Raw genomic sequence first — 13894 nt, 5'->3', positions numbered from 1 at the left:
ATTCTATGTTAAAATAATTCAGGATTAAAAAAAGGTTCTAAAGTATCAAAAATTTATGAATTGTGAATTTTCAAAAGTAGTTCGTGAAATAAAAAATATCCATGGTTTGAAAGGAATGAGTTTCTTTTAAAATTTTGATAAACATCTTTTAATTTTGATGAACAAATTTTATGAGATTTTGTAATATTGATGAACAAATGTTGAATTCGATGAAACTTTAAAAAATGTATTCAAGAACAAAACTTGTATTCAAGAACATTTAAAAAATGTATGAACAAATTTTGAACTTAATGAACAAATTTTGAATTTGCTGAACATTTGTAGCATCCGACAAAAAAATTAGGTTAACATTTTCTGCATTGTTGAATATTTTGTTTTACGTTGATGAACATTTTTTAATTCCATGAAGAAATTATTTTTTTGCGAATTTGAAATGAAAATTAAAAAGTGAAAAAGTAGAGAATAAAAAAGAGAAAAGAAAAAGGGAAAAATAAAAGAAACAAGGAAAAAAAGGAAAAAGAAAGAAAAGATGAAAGGGAAAACCCCTGAAAAATAGGCCGGCAATACAAACGCCCAGCACGCGAGGTAGTGCGCGCCAGTTCCCTCCCGAGTGACCTACGCGCTATATAGGATTCCGTACCGATCGATATTTCAACTTACTGAGTGGTTACCGCGAATTATGATGGCCTCCCGGTAAATGGGCCTGAGAGCAAGTGATACAAAGCTTTTTGATTTTTTCCGGGCACAGCCATGGTCTGACGCACAAAACCTTGGCCACTCCTATTTGGCGCACAGGTCGCCCAATAGAGAGCTGGCGCGCACAACCTACAAGGTGGGCTCCATATTTGACCGGTCCATTTTGGGATTTCCATCCCCATCGTTTTTTGGAAAGTTCTAGAACCTTCTTAGAATGTTTTTTTATTTTCCCTTTGTTTTTACAGCCGGATTTTTACTTCTTTTTTCCTTTTCTTTCCTTTTTTCCTTTTTTATTTTCTCTATAGTTTCCTTTTTTTGCTTTTTACATTTTCTTTCTACTTTCTCGGCCATCTTTCAAATTTTTGAACACATTTTATGAAGTCCCGAAAATTTACTGAAAATTATGAACATTTTTGAACTCGCAAATATAGTCTGAAATCATGAATATTTTTCAAATTCACGAAGATTTTTTAGAAATTCACAATCATTTTTCAAAATCATGAATATTTTTCCAACTTTCAAATTTTTTTGACAAAACTGTACACAATTTTGAAAAAATTGAACATATTTTTGAAATCCGTGAAAATTTGTTTTGAATCTGCGAACATTTTTTGGAAATTGCTGGAACAATTTTTGTAATTGATGAATATTTTTTTGTTTTGACAACATTTCTTTTGAAATGCATGGACATTTCCGCATACATGAAGTTTTTTATCGGTAAATATTTTTTGAATCAATAAACTATTTTTGTAATTCATGAATATTTTTACAAATTCATGATTTTTTTTTTGTAATTGCGAACAATAACTGCGGTAGTGCCACTAGCGGCAACAAGCCAAGGGAGAACTTGTCTCGAGAATAAGCAATGCAAGGTGAGGGGACCGAGAGGGAGCCGAGTTCACTCACGTCAGCGGTTGCGTTTCTTCACCCTGGTATTGCACAGTGAGATCAGACGTCCCATGGCGAGTTATTTTGTGCGATTCAGGCTAGTATATGGTTTGTTCATTTGGAATAAATCTGCATGTTGGTACGAGTGAAATGTGTTTTGGAAATGGCCAACCCCAAACGTTAGTCGGTTGACAACTCCCTAGTTATAGCTGTCTCCCATGTCATTGCATTCAATGTCGTTCGATTCATCCCGCAGATGTTGCAAAATGGCTGACGTTTTGGTCGTCCCCACAACATCGCCGATGTTCCAGACCGCTGTTGCGCATCACCAATTTATCCTGCAGAGGTTGCAACTTGACGAACAAAATGAGGAACACTGCACACAGCTCCTGGCTCCTGCCAGTCATCTGCAGAACAGCTTGGAGGGAGAAAACATACTACATGCTAACTAAATCACATTCTGCATGTCTGTTTTCACGATTGCACCTGATGGAATCAGCAGGTCATGCACATACTGTAACTGTACTGATGCAGAACAGTTAAAGTAAGACGCATCTAGGAACAGAAAGAAGGAGAACAAGGGACACAACCACAAATGTTACTAGATCACTGCATCTGATCAATACCGAGTAGCTACTGGAGGCAAAATTTCGTGTTTTGAACCTTTTGCCGTATAAAATCGGGATCTGAGCCTGGTCCAGAATTTTTTTAAGATTTGACCCTTTTACCTACTGCCGGGCACCACGGCGGTAGGCCTGTGCAAGCTACCGCCAAAGGGATCAGCGGTAGCCCATTCATCCACGTAAGCCCCAAGTAAACGGAACCGTCTCCTTCCATCCACCCTACCGCCAGAGCCCACGGCGGTAGGCGTTGTAATCCTACCGCTGTAGACTCTCACTAGTAAAAAACAGGGCATCGGTTCGGCCCTCGTAATACCATTAATCCCGGTTCGCTCACGAACCGGGACCAAAGGAGGCAACTGTCCCGGTTCGTGAGCCCAGGGGGCCGGCCGGGCCACGTGGGCCACTGGTCCCGGTTCGTCTGGACCTTTTGGTCCCGGTTTCACGCACGAACCGGGACCAATGCGCCTCGCCCCTAGCCCATGACCATTAGTCCCGGTTTGTGCCACAAACCGGGACTAAAGGGTTGGTCCTCGTTGCGGTCAGATTTTAGTCCCACCTCGCCAACCGAAGGGCGCTCACACCGGTTTATAAGCCCGTCCCACTCTGCCTTGTTGAGCTCCTCTCAAAATAAAAATAGATGCCCTTATACAGGGAATTTGACCGAAATTCAGAGTGAATTTCTCTGAAATTTATTATGAATTTAGGTTGAATTCTCTCTATAGGCGCATCTATGCTCATTTTTTTATGTTGGGGTTGGCAATCTTTACAGACTTTTTATGTGTTGAATATGCACCATTCAAAATCAGTCTCTGCTTTGAATGGTTCATTTTGAACACACAAAAAGTCTGGAGTTCAAATAAGTTCAAGAAAATGAAATCCCTTTGTAACATATGAATTTTTGTCCGAAACCCTGATACTTCGAAAGAGATTCTCCATTTTGTTCATGAAGTGCATCCACCTTTTGCCGGGACCCTCTCAACTTTTTAGCACATGCTATGTGGCTGAAATGATGATACCATGCCAACTTCCAACCTTTTCAGAGTTCATTTGTAGGGTTTTTCAATTTCAAGTTCATTTGAAATGCTTTTCAATTTTAGGGTCTTATAGCTCAAAATAATTAGTAAATGCATGAAAAATAACAAATGAAGTCAGAAAGGATTGAAAAATGATGATGTGGCTTTGAATGGTGCATTTTGAACACACAAAAAGTCAGGAGTTCAAATAAGTTTAAAAAAATGAAAACCCTTTGTAACAGACGAGTTTCCGTATGAAATCCTGATACTTTGAAAGAGATTGTCCGTTTTGCACACGAAGTGCATCCAGTTTTTGCCGTAACCCTCTCAACTTTCTTGCACATGCTATGTGGATGAAATGATGCTACCATGCCAACTTTCAACCTTTTCAGAGTTCATTTGAAATGCTTTTCAATTTTAGGGTCTTATAGCCCAAAATAATTAGTAAATGCATGAAAAATAACAAATGAAGTCAGAAAGGATTGAAAAATGATGATGTGCCTTTGAATGGTGCATTTTGAACACACAAAAAGTCAGGAGTTCAAATAAGTTTAAAAAAATGAAATCCCTTTGTAACAGACGAGTTTCCGTATGAAATCCTGATACTTTGAAAGAGATTGTCCGTTTTGCACACGAAGTGCATCCAGTTTTTGCCGTAACCCTCTCAACTTTCTTGCACATGCTATGTGGATGAAATGATGCTACCATGCCAACTTTCAACCTTTTGAGAGTTCATTTGAAATACTTTTTAATTTTAGGGTCTTATAGCTCAAAATAATTAGTAAATGCAGGAAAGATAACAAATGAAGTCCGAAAAGATTGAAAAATGATGATGTGCCTTTGAATGGTGCATTGTGAACACACAAAAAGTCAGGAGTTCAAATAAGTTTAAAAAAATGAAATCCCTTTGTAACAGACGAGTTTCCGTATGAAATCCTAATACTTTGAAAGAGATTGTCCGTTTTGCACACGAAGTGCATCCAGTTTTTGCCGTAACCCTCTCAACTTTCTTGCACATGCTATGTGGATGAAATGATGCTACCATGCCAACTTTCAACCTTTTGAGAGTTCATTTGAAATACTTTTTAATTTTAGGGTCTTATAGCTCAAAATAATTAGTAAATGCAGGAAAGATAACAAATGAAGTCAGAAAGGATTGAAAAATGATGATGTGGCTTTGAATGGTGCATTTTGAACACACAAAAAGTCAGGAGTTCAAATAATTTAAAAAAAATGAAATCCCTTTGTAACAGACGAGTTTCCGTATGAAATCCTGATACTTTGAAAGAGATTGTCCGTTTTGTACACGAAGTGCATCCAGTTTTTGCCGTAACCCTCTCAACTTTGTTGCACATGCTATGTGGATGAAATGATGATACCATGCCAACTTTCAACCTTTTCAAAGTTCATTTGAAATGCTTTTCAATTTTAGGGTCTTATAGCTCAAAATAATTAGTAAATGCATGAAAAATAACAAATGAAGTCAGAACGGATTGAAAAATGATGATGTGGCTTTGAATGGTGCATTTTGAACACACAAAGAGTCAGGAGTTCAAATAAGTTTTAAAAAATGAAATCCCTTTGTAACAGACGAGTTTCCGTATGAAATCCTGATACTTTGAAAAAATTGTCCGTTTTGTACACGAAGTGCATCCAGTTTTTGCCGTAACCCTCTCAACTTTCTTGCACATGCTATGTGGATGAAATGATGATACCACGCCAATTTTCAACCTTTTCAGAGTTTATTTGAAATGTTTTTCAATTTTAGGGTCTTATAGCTCAAAATAATTAGTAAATGCATGAAAAATAACAAATGAAGTCAGAAAGGATTGAATAAATGATGATGTGGCTTTGAATGGTGCATTTTGAACACACGAAAAGTCAGCAGTTCAAATAAGTTTTAAAAAATGAAATCCCTTTGTAACAGACGAGTTTCCGTATGAAATCCTGATACTTTGAAAGAGATTGTCCGTTTTGTACACGAAGTGCATCTAGTTTTTGCCGTAACCCTCTCAACTTTCTTGCACATGCTATGTGGATGAAATGATGCTACCATGCCAACTTTCAACCTTTTGAGAGTTCATTTGAAATACTTTTTAATTTTAGGGTCTTATAGCTCAAAATAATTAGTAAATGCAGGAAAGATAACAAATGAAGTCAGAAAGGATTGAAAAATGATGATGTGGCTTTGAATGGAGCATTTTCAACACACAAAAAGTTAGGAGTTCAAATAAGTTTAAAAAATGAAATCCCTTTGTAACAGACGAGTTTCCGTATGAAATCATGATACTTTGAAAGAGATTGTCCGTTTTGCACACGAAGTGCATCCAGTTTTTGCCGTAACCCTCTCAACTTTTTTGCACATGCTATGTAGATGAAATGATGATACCATGCCAACTTTCAACCTTTTCAGAGTTCATTTGAAATACTTTTCAATTTTAGGGTCTTATAGCTCAAAATAATTAGTAAATGCATGAAAAATAACAAATGAAGCAGAAAGGATTGAAAAATGGTGATGTGGCTTTGAATGGTGCATTGTGAACACACGAAAAGTCAGCAGTTCAAATAAGTTTAAAAAAATGAAATCCCTTTGTAACAGACGAGTTTCCGTATGAAATCCTAATACTTTGAAAGAGATTGTCCGTTTTGCACACGAAGTGCATCCAGTTTTTGCCGTAACCCTCTCAACTTTCTTGCACATGCTATGTGGATGAAATGATGCTACCATGCCAACTTTCAACCTTTTGAGAGTTCATTTGAAATACTTGTTAATTTTAGGGTCTTATAGCTCAAAATAATTAGTAAATGCAGGAAAGATAACAAATGAAGTCAGAAAGGATTGAAAAATGATGATGTGGCTTTGAATGGTGCATTTTGAACACACAAAAAGTCAGGAGTTCAAATAAGTTTAAAAAAAATGAAATCCCTTTGTAACAGACGAGTTTCCGTATGAAATCCTGATACTTTGAAAGAGATTGTCCGTTTTGTACACGAAGTGCATCCAGTTTTTGCCGTAACCCTCTCAACTTTCTTGCACATGCTATGTGGATGAAATGATGATACCATGGCAACTTTCAACCTTTTCAAAGTTCATTTGAAATGCTTTTCAATTTTAGGGTCTTATAGCTCAAAATAATTAGTAAATGCATGAAAAATAACAAATGAAGTCAGAACAGATTGAAAAATGATGATGTGGCTTTGAATGGTGCATTTTGAACACACAAAGAGTCAGGAGTTCAAATAAGTTTTAAAAAATGAAATCCCTTTGTAACAGACGAGTTTCCGTATGAAATCCTGATACTTTGAAAAAATTGTCCGTTTTGTACACGAAGTGCATCCAGTTTTTGCCGTAACCCTCTCAACTTTCTTGCACATGCTATGTGGATGAAATGATGATACCACGCCAACTTTCAACCTTTTCAGAGATCATTTGAAATGCTTTTCAATTTTAGGGTCTTATAGCTCAAAATAATTAGTAAATGCATGAAAAATAACAAATGAAGCAGAAAGGATTGAAAAATGGTGATGTGGCTTTGAATGGTGCATTTTGAACACACGAAAAGTCAGCAGTTCAAATAAGTTTTAAAAAATGAAATCCCTTTGTAACAGACGAGTTTCCGTATGAAATCCTAATACTTTGAAAGAGATTGTCCGTTTTGCACACGAAGTGCATCCAGTTTTTGCCGTAACCCTCTCAACTTTCTTGCACATGCTATGTGGATGAAATGATGCTACCATGCCAACTTTCAACCTTTTCAGAGTTCATTTGAAATACTTTTTAATTTTAGGGTCTTATAGCTCAAAATAATTAGTAAATGCAGGAAAGATAACAAATGAAGTCAGAAAGGATTGAAAAATGATGATGTGGCTTTGAATGGTGCATTTTGAACACACAAAAAGTCAGGAGTTCAAATAAGTTTAAAAAAAATGAAATCCCTTTGTAACAGACGAGTTTCCGTATGAAATCCTAATACTTTGAAAGAGATTGTCCGTTTTGCACACGAAGTGCATCCAGTTTTTGCCGTAACCCTCTCAACTTTCTTGCACATGCTATGTGGATGAAATGATGCTACCATGCCAACTTTCAACCTTTTGAGAGTTCATTTGAAATACTTTTTAATTTTAGGGTCTTATAGCTCAAAATAATTAGTAAATGCAGGAAAGATAACAAATGAAGTCAGAAAGGATTGAAAAATGATGATGTGGCTTTGAATGGAGCATTTTCAACACACAAAAAGTTAGGAGTTCAAATAAGTTTAAAAAATGAAATCCCTTTGTAACAGACGAGTTTCCGTATGAAATCATGATACTTTGAAAGAGATTGTCCGTTTTGCACACGAAGTGCATCCAGTTTTTGCCGTAACCCTCTCAACTTTTTTGCACAGGCTATGTAGATGAAATGATGATACCATGCCAACTTTCAACCTTTTCAGAGTTCATTTGAAATACTTTTCAATTTTAGGGTCTTATAGCTCAAAATAATTAGTAAATGCATGAAAAATAACAAATGAAGCAGAAAGGATTGAAAAATGGTGATGTGGCTTTGAATGGTGCATTTTGAACACACGAAAAGTCAGCAGTTCAAATAAGTTTAAAAAAATGAATTCCCTTCGTAACAGACGAGTTTCCGTATGAAATCCTGATACTTTGAAAGAGATTGTCCGTTTTGTACACGAAGTGCATCCAGTTTTTGCCGTAACCCTCTCAACTTTCTTGCACATGCTATGTGGATGAAATGATGATACCATGCCAACTTTCAACCTTTTCAAAGTTCATTTGAAATGCTTTTCAATTTTAGGGTCTTATAGCTCAAAATAATTAGTAAATGCATGAAAAATAACAAATGAAGTCAGAACAGATTGAAAAATGATGATGTGGCTTTGAATGGTGCATTTTGAACACACAAAGAGTCAGGAGTTCAAATAAGTTTTAAAAAATGAAATCCCTTTGTAACAGACGAGTTTCCGTATGAAATCCTGATACTTTGAAAAAATTGTCCGTTTTGTACACGAAGTGCATCCAGTTTTTGCCGTAACCCTCTCAACTTTCTTGCACATGCTATGTGGATGAAATGATGATACCACGCCAACTTTCAACCTTTTCAGAGTTCATTTGAAATACTTTTCAATTTTAGGGTCTTATAGCTCAAAATAATTAGTAAATGCATGAAAAATAACAAATGAAGCAGAAAGGATTGAAAAATGGTGATGTGGCTTTGAATGGTGCATTTTGAACACACGAAAAGTCAGCAGTTCAAATAAGTTTTAAAAAATGAAATCCCTTTGTAACAGACGAGTTTCCGTATGAAATCCTAATACTTTGAAAGAGATTGTCCGTTTTGCACACGAAGTGCATCCAGTTTTTGCCGTAACCCTCTCAACTTTCTTGCACATGCTATGTGGATGAAATGATGCTACCATGCCAACTTTCAACCTTTTGAGAGTTCATTTGAAATACTTTTTAATTTTAGGGTCTTATAGCTCAAAATAATTAGTAAATGCAGGAAAGATAACAAATGAAGTCAGAAAGGATTGAAAAATGATGATGTGGCTTTGAATGGTGCATTTTGAACACACAAAAAGTCAGGAGTTCAAATAAGTTTAAAAAAAATGAAATCCCTTTGTAACAGACGAGTTTCCGTATGAAATCCTAATACTTTGAAAGAGATTGTCCGTTTTGCACACGAAGTGCATCCAGTTTTTGCCGTAACCCTCTCAACTTTCTTGCACATGCTATGTGGATGAAATGATGCTACCATGCCAACTTTCAACCTTTTGAGAGTTCATTTGAAATACTTTTTAATTTTAGGGTCTTATAGCTCAAAATAATTAGTAAATGCAGGAAAGATAACAAATGAAGTCAGAAAGGATTGAAAAATGATGATGTGGCTTTGAATGGAGCATTTTCAACACACAAAAAGTTAGGAGTTCAAATAAGTTTAAAAAATGAAATCCCTTTGTAACAGACGAGTTTCCGTATGAAATCATGATACTTTGAAAGAGATTGTCCGTTTTGCACACGAAGTGCATCCAGTTTTTGCCGTAACCCTCTCAACTTTTTTGCACATGCTATGTAGATGAAATGATGATACCATGCCAACTTTCAACCTTTTCAGAGTTCATTTGAAATACTTTTAAATTTTAGGGTCTTATAGCTCAAAATAATTAGTAAATGCATGAAAAATAACAAATGAAGCAGAAAGGATTGAAAAATGGTGATGTGGCTTTGAATGGTGCATTTTGAACACACGAAAAGTCAGCAGTTCAAATAAGTTTTAAAAAATGAAATCCCTTTGTAACAGACGAGTTTCCGTATGAAATCCTCATACTTTGAAAGAGATTGTCCGTTTTGCACACGAAGTGCATCCAGTTTTTGCCGTAACCCTCTCAACTTTCTTGCACATGCTATGTGGATGAAATGATGCTACCATGCCAACTTTCAACCTTTTGAGAGTTCATTTGAAATACTTTTTAATTTTAGGGTCTTATAGCTCAAAATAATTAGTAAATGCAGGAAAGATAACAAATGAAGTCAGAAAGGATTGAAAAATGATGATGTGGCTTTGAATGGTGCATTTTGAACACACAAAAAGTCAGGAGTTCAAATAAGTTTAAAAAAAATGAAATCCCTTTGTAACAGACGAGTTTCCGTATGAAATCCTGATACTTTGAAAGAGATTGTCCGTTTTGTACACGAAGTGCATCCAGTTTTTGCCGTAACCCTCTCAACTTTCTTGCACATGCTATGTGGATGAAATGATGATACCATGCCAACTTTCAACCTTTTCAAAGTTCATTTGAAATGCTTTTCAATTTTAGGGTCTTATAGCTCAAAATAATTAGTAAATGCATGAAAAATAACAAATGAAGTCAGAACAGATTGAAAAATGATGATGTGGCTTTGAATGGTGCATTTTGAACACACAAAGAGTCAGGAGTTCAAATAAGTTTTAAAAAATGAAATCCCTTTGTAACAGACGAGTTTCCGTATGAAATCCTGATACTTTGAAAAAATTGTCCGTTTTGTACACGAAGTGCATCCAGTTTTTGCCGTAACCCTCTCAACTTTCTTGCACATGCTATGTGGATGAAATGATGATACCACGCCAACTTTCAACCTTTTCAGAGATCATTTGAAATGCTTTTCAATTTTAGGGTCTTATAGCTCAAAATAATTAGTAAATGCATGAAAAATAACAAATGAAGTCAGAAAGGATTGAATAAATGATGATGTGGCTTTGAATGGTGCATTTTGAACACACGAAAAGTCAGCAGTTCAAATAAGTTTAAAAAAATGAATTCTCTTTGTAACAGACGAGTTTCCGTATGAAATCCTGATACTTTGAAAGAGATTGTCCGTTTTGCACACGAAGTGCATCCAGTTTTTGCCGTAACCCTCTCAACTTTCTTGCACATGCTATGTGGATGAAATGATGATACCACGCCAATTTTCAACCTTTTCAGAGATCATTTGAAATACTTTTTAATTTTAGGGTCTTATAGCTCAAAATAATTAGTAAATGCAGGAAAGATAACAAATGAAGTCAGAAAGGATTGAAAAATGATGATGTGGCTTTGAATGGTGCATTTTGAACACACAAAAAGTCAGGAGTTCAAATAAGTTTAAAAAAATGAAATCCCTTTGTAACAGACGAGTTTCCGTATGAAATCCTGATACTTTGAAAGAGATTGTCCGTTTTGTACACGAAGTGCATCCAGTTTTTGCCGTAACCCTCTCAACTTTGTTGCACATGCTATGTGGATGAAATGATGATACCATGCCAACTTTCAACCTTTTCAAAGTTCATTTGAAATGCTTTTCAATTTTAGGGTCTTATAGCTCAAAATAATTAGTAAATGCATGAAAAATAACAAATGAAGTCAGAACGGATTGAAAAATGATGATGTGGCTTTGAATGGTGCATTTTGAACACACAAAGAGTCAGGAGTTCAAATAAGTTTTAAAAAATGAAATCCCTTTGTAACAGACGAGTTTCCGTATGAAATCCTGATACTTTGAAAAAATCGTCCGTTTTGTACACGAAGTGGATCTAGTTTTTGCCGTAACCCTCTCAACTTTCTTGCACATGCTATGTGGATGAAATGATGATACCACGCCAATTTTCAACCTTTTCAGAGTTCATTTGAAATGTTTTTCAATTTTAGGGTCTTATAGCTCAAAATAATTAGTAAATGCATGAAAAATAACAAATGAAGTCAGAAAGGATTGAAAAATGATGATGTGGCTTTGAATGGTGCATTTTGAACACACGAAAAGTCAGCAGTTCAAATAAATTTTAAAAAATGAATTCTCTTTGTAACAGACGAGTTTCCGTATGAAATCCTGATACTTTGAAAGAGATTGTCCGTTTTGTACACGAAGTGCATCTAGTTTTTGCCGTAACCCTGTCAACTTTCTTGCACATGCTATGTGGATGAAATGATGCTACCATGCCAACTTTCAACCTTTTGAGAGTTCATTTGAAATACTTTTTAATTTTAGGGTCTTATAGCTCAAAATAATTAGTAAATGCAGGAAAGATAACAAATGAAGTCAGAAAGGATTGAAAAATGATGATGTGGCTTTGAATGGTGCATTTTGAAGACGCAAAAAGTCAGGAGTTCAAATAAGTTTAAAAAAATGAAATCACTTTGTAACAGACGAGTTTCCGTATGAAATCCTGATACTTTGAAAGAGATTGTCCGTTTTGTACACGAAGTGCATCCAGTTTTTGCCATAACCCTCTCAACTTTCTTGCACATGCTATGTGGATGAAATGATGATACCATGCCAACTTTCAACCTTTTGAGAGTTCATTTAAAATGCTTTTCAATTTTAGGGTCTTATAGCTCAAAATAATTAGTAAATGCATGAAAAATGGTGCATGAAAATAACAAATAAAATAAATAAGTAATTAGAAACAAAATAATATAAACTTTATTAAAATATATAAGTAGAAACAAAATAAAATAAACTTTAATAAAATTTATGAAACTAAAATTAACAAAGTATTTTCTGTTCAAAACATTATAAGAAACCTCTAGTATTATTGAATCTAAAATCATATAAAATTGATTTAACTAAAATTATCGAAGTATTTTCTGTTTGAAATCATTAAAAGCAAAAAGAATTTTCATAAAGAACTTTTTTTGATAGAAACTTTAATACCAAAAGAATTATCATAAAGTAAAATAAATAAGTAATTAGAAACAAAATAAAATAAAATAAATAAGTTTTTTGTTGTAAAACAAAATAAATAAAGCAAAAAAGAAAACAAAAAACAGGCAAAAAATAAAAAATATGCCACCTACTGGGCCACCACGACATGAATACGACTAGAAACCCATCGATGGGCCAGGATTCAGGCCCGCAGAAGGCCCAATAAGCCCATCAGGCATAGCAGTGACAATTAGGCCCGTAAGCCCGCAATGAAGAGGAGCTCGAGAGGGGTGTGGCTGTGGGGCTTATAATCCACTGCACGCCCCTCTCAACTAGCGAGGTGGGACTAAACTTTTGACGCGGGCGCAGCAGCACAAGGCCTTTGGTCCCGGTTGGTGGCACCAACCGAGACTAAAGGGGTGCATTGGTACCGGTTCTTGGCGCCAACCGGTACTAATGCCACCCATTTAGTCCCGGTTGGTGCCACCAACCGGGACCAAAGGCCGCCGCTTCCCGCCCTTTGGGCTGCTGAAAAGAGGCCGTTGGTCCCGGTTGGTGGCACCAACCAGGACTAAAGGTGGCGTTGGTCCCGGTTGGTGCGACGAACCGGGACCAAAGCCTTTCCTATATAACAAACACTTGGCGAAAATTCAGAATTTCATCGCCAGTTGCCCCCGACGATGCCGACCTCCTCGACGCCGCAAGGCTGCCCCGCCGCCGTCGCCGTCGCCCGTGCCCCCGAGCCCACGCCGAAGCCGTCCGCCGCCCCCGAGCCCACGCCGACACCGTCCGCCACCCACGCCGCCGCCCTCTGCCGCCCCCGAGCACACCCGGCCGCGCCCCTGCGCCACAACCCGCCCCCACCGTCGCCGTCGCCGCCGGCCACGCCCTTGCCCCGGCCCGCACCCCCCACCGTGGCCGTCGCCGACGACCTCGCCGTCCCCGCTGTCGCCCTCGCCGCCCCCGCCGTCGCCCTCGCCGGCCGCCCCCGATGTGAGCCGCCGCCGCCACGGCTCTGTTCACTGCTTTTTTTCATATAATGTGTATTATTTTTTTGTTCATTGCATTTTTTCATATATATATATATATATAATGTATATATGTATGTGGTAGCTATATGATGAATGGATGTGGCTATGTATGTATGAATATAATGTTCATAGCATTTTTTGTTTCTATATGTTTTTTTCATATATGTATTAATTTTTTATTTAGGTTGTTAGTACATATCGATTTTAGGTTAGTGCATTTGAGGTTAGTGTAGAGGAAAAAGTAAAATTAGTAAGTACTACTTGATTTTAGGTTAGCGCTTAGTAGTTGAACTAGTTGATTTAATAAAACTACTTTATTTTACTATATATAGAAGTAGTTTATTTTTAGTAAGTACTACTTTATTTTATTTATAGTAAGTGCTTAGTAGCTAGTTGAACCCGTTGATTTAATAAAACTACTTTATTTTACTATATATAGAAGTAGTTTATTTTTAGCAAGAAAATTAATAGAACTAGTTTATTT

This window comes from Triticum aestivum, chromosome 1D (assembly GCF_018294505.1).
Source record: "Triticum aestivum cultivar Chinese Spring chromosome 1D, IWGSC CS RefSeq v2.1, whole genome shotgun sequence".
Taxonomy (NCBI): domain Eukaryota; kingdom Viridiplantae; phylum Streptophyta; class Magnoliopsida; order Poales; family Poaceae; genus Triticum; species Triticum aestivum.
This window is presented reverse-complemented; position numbering follows the sequence as displayed.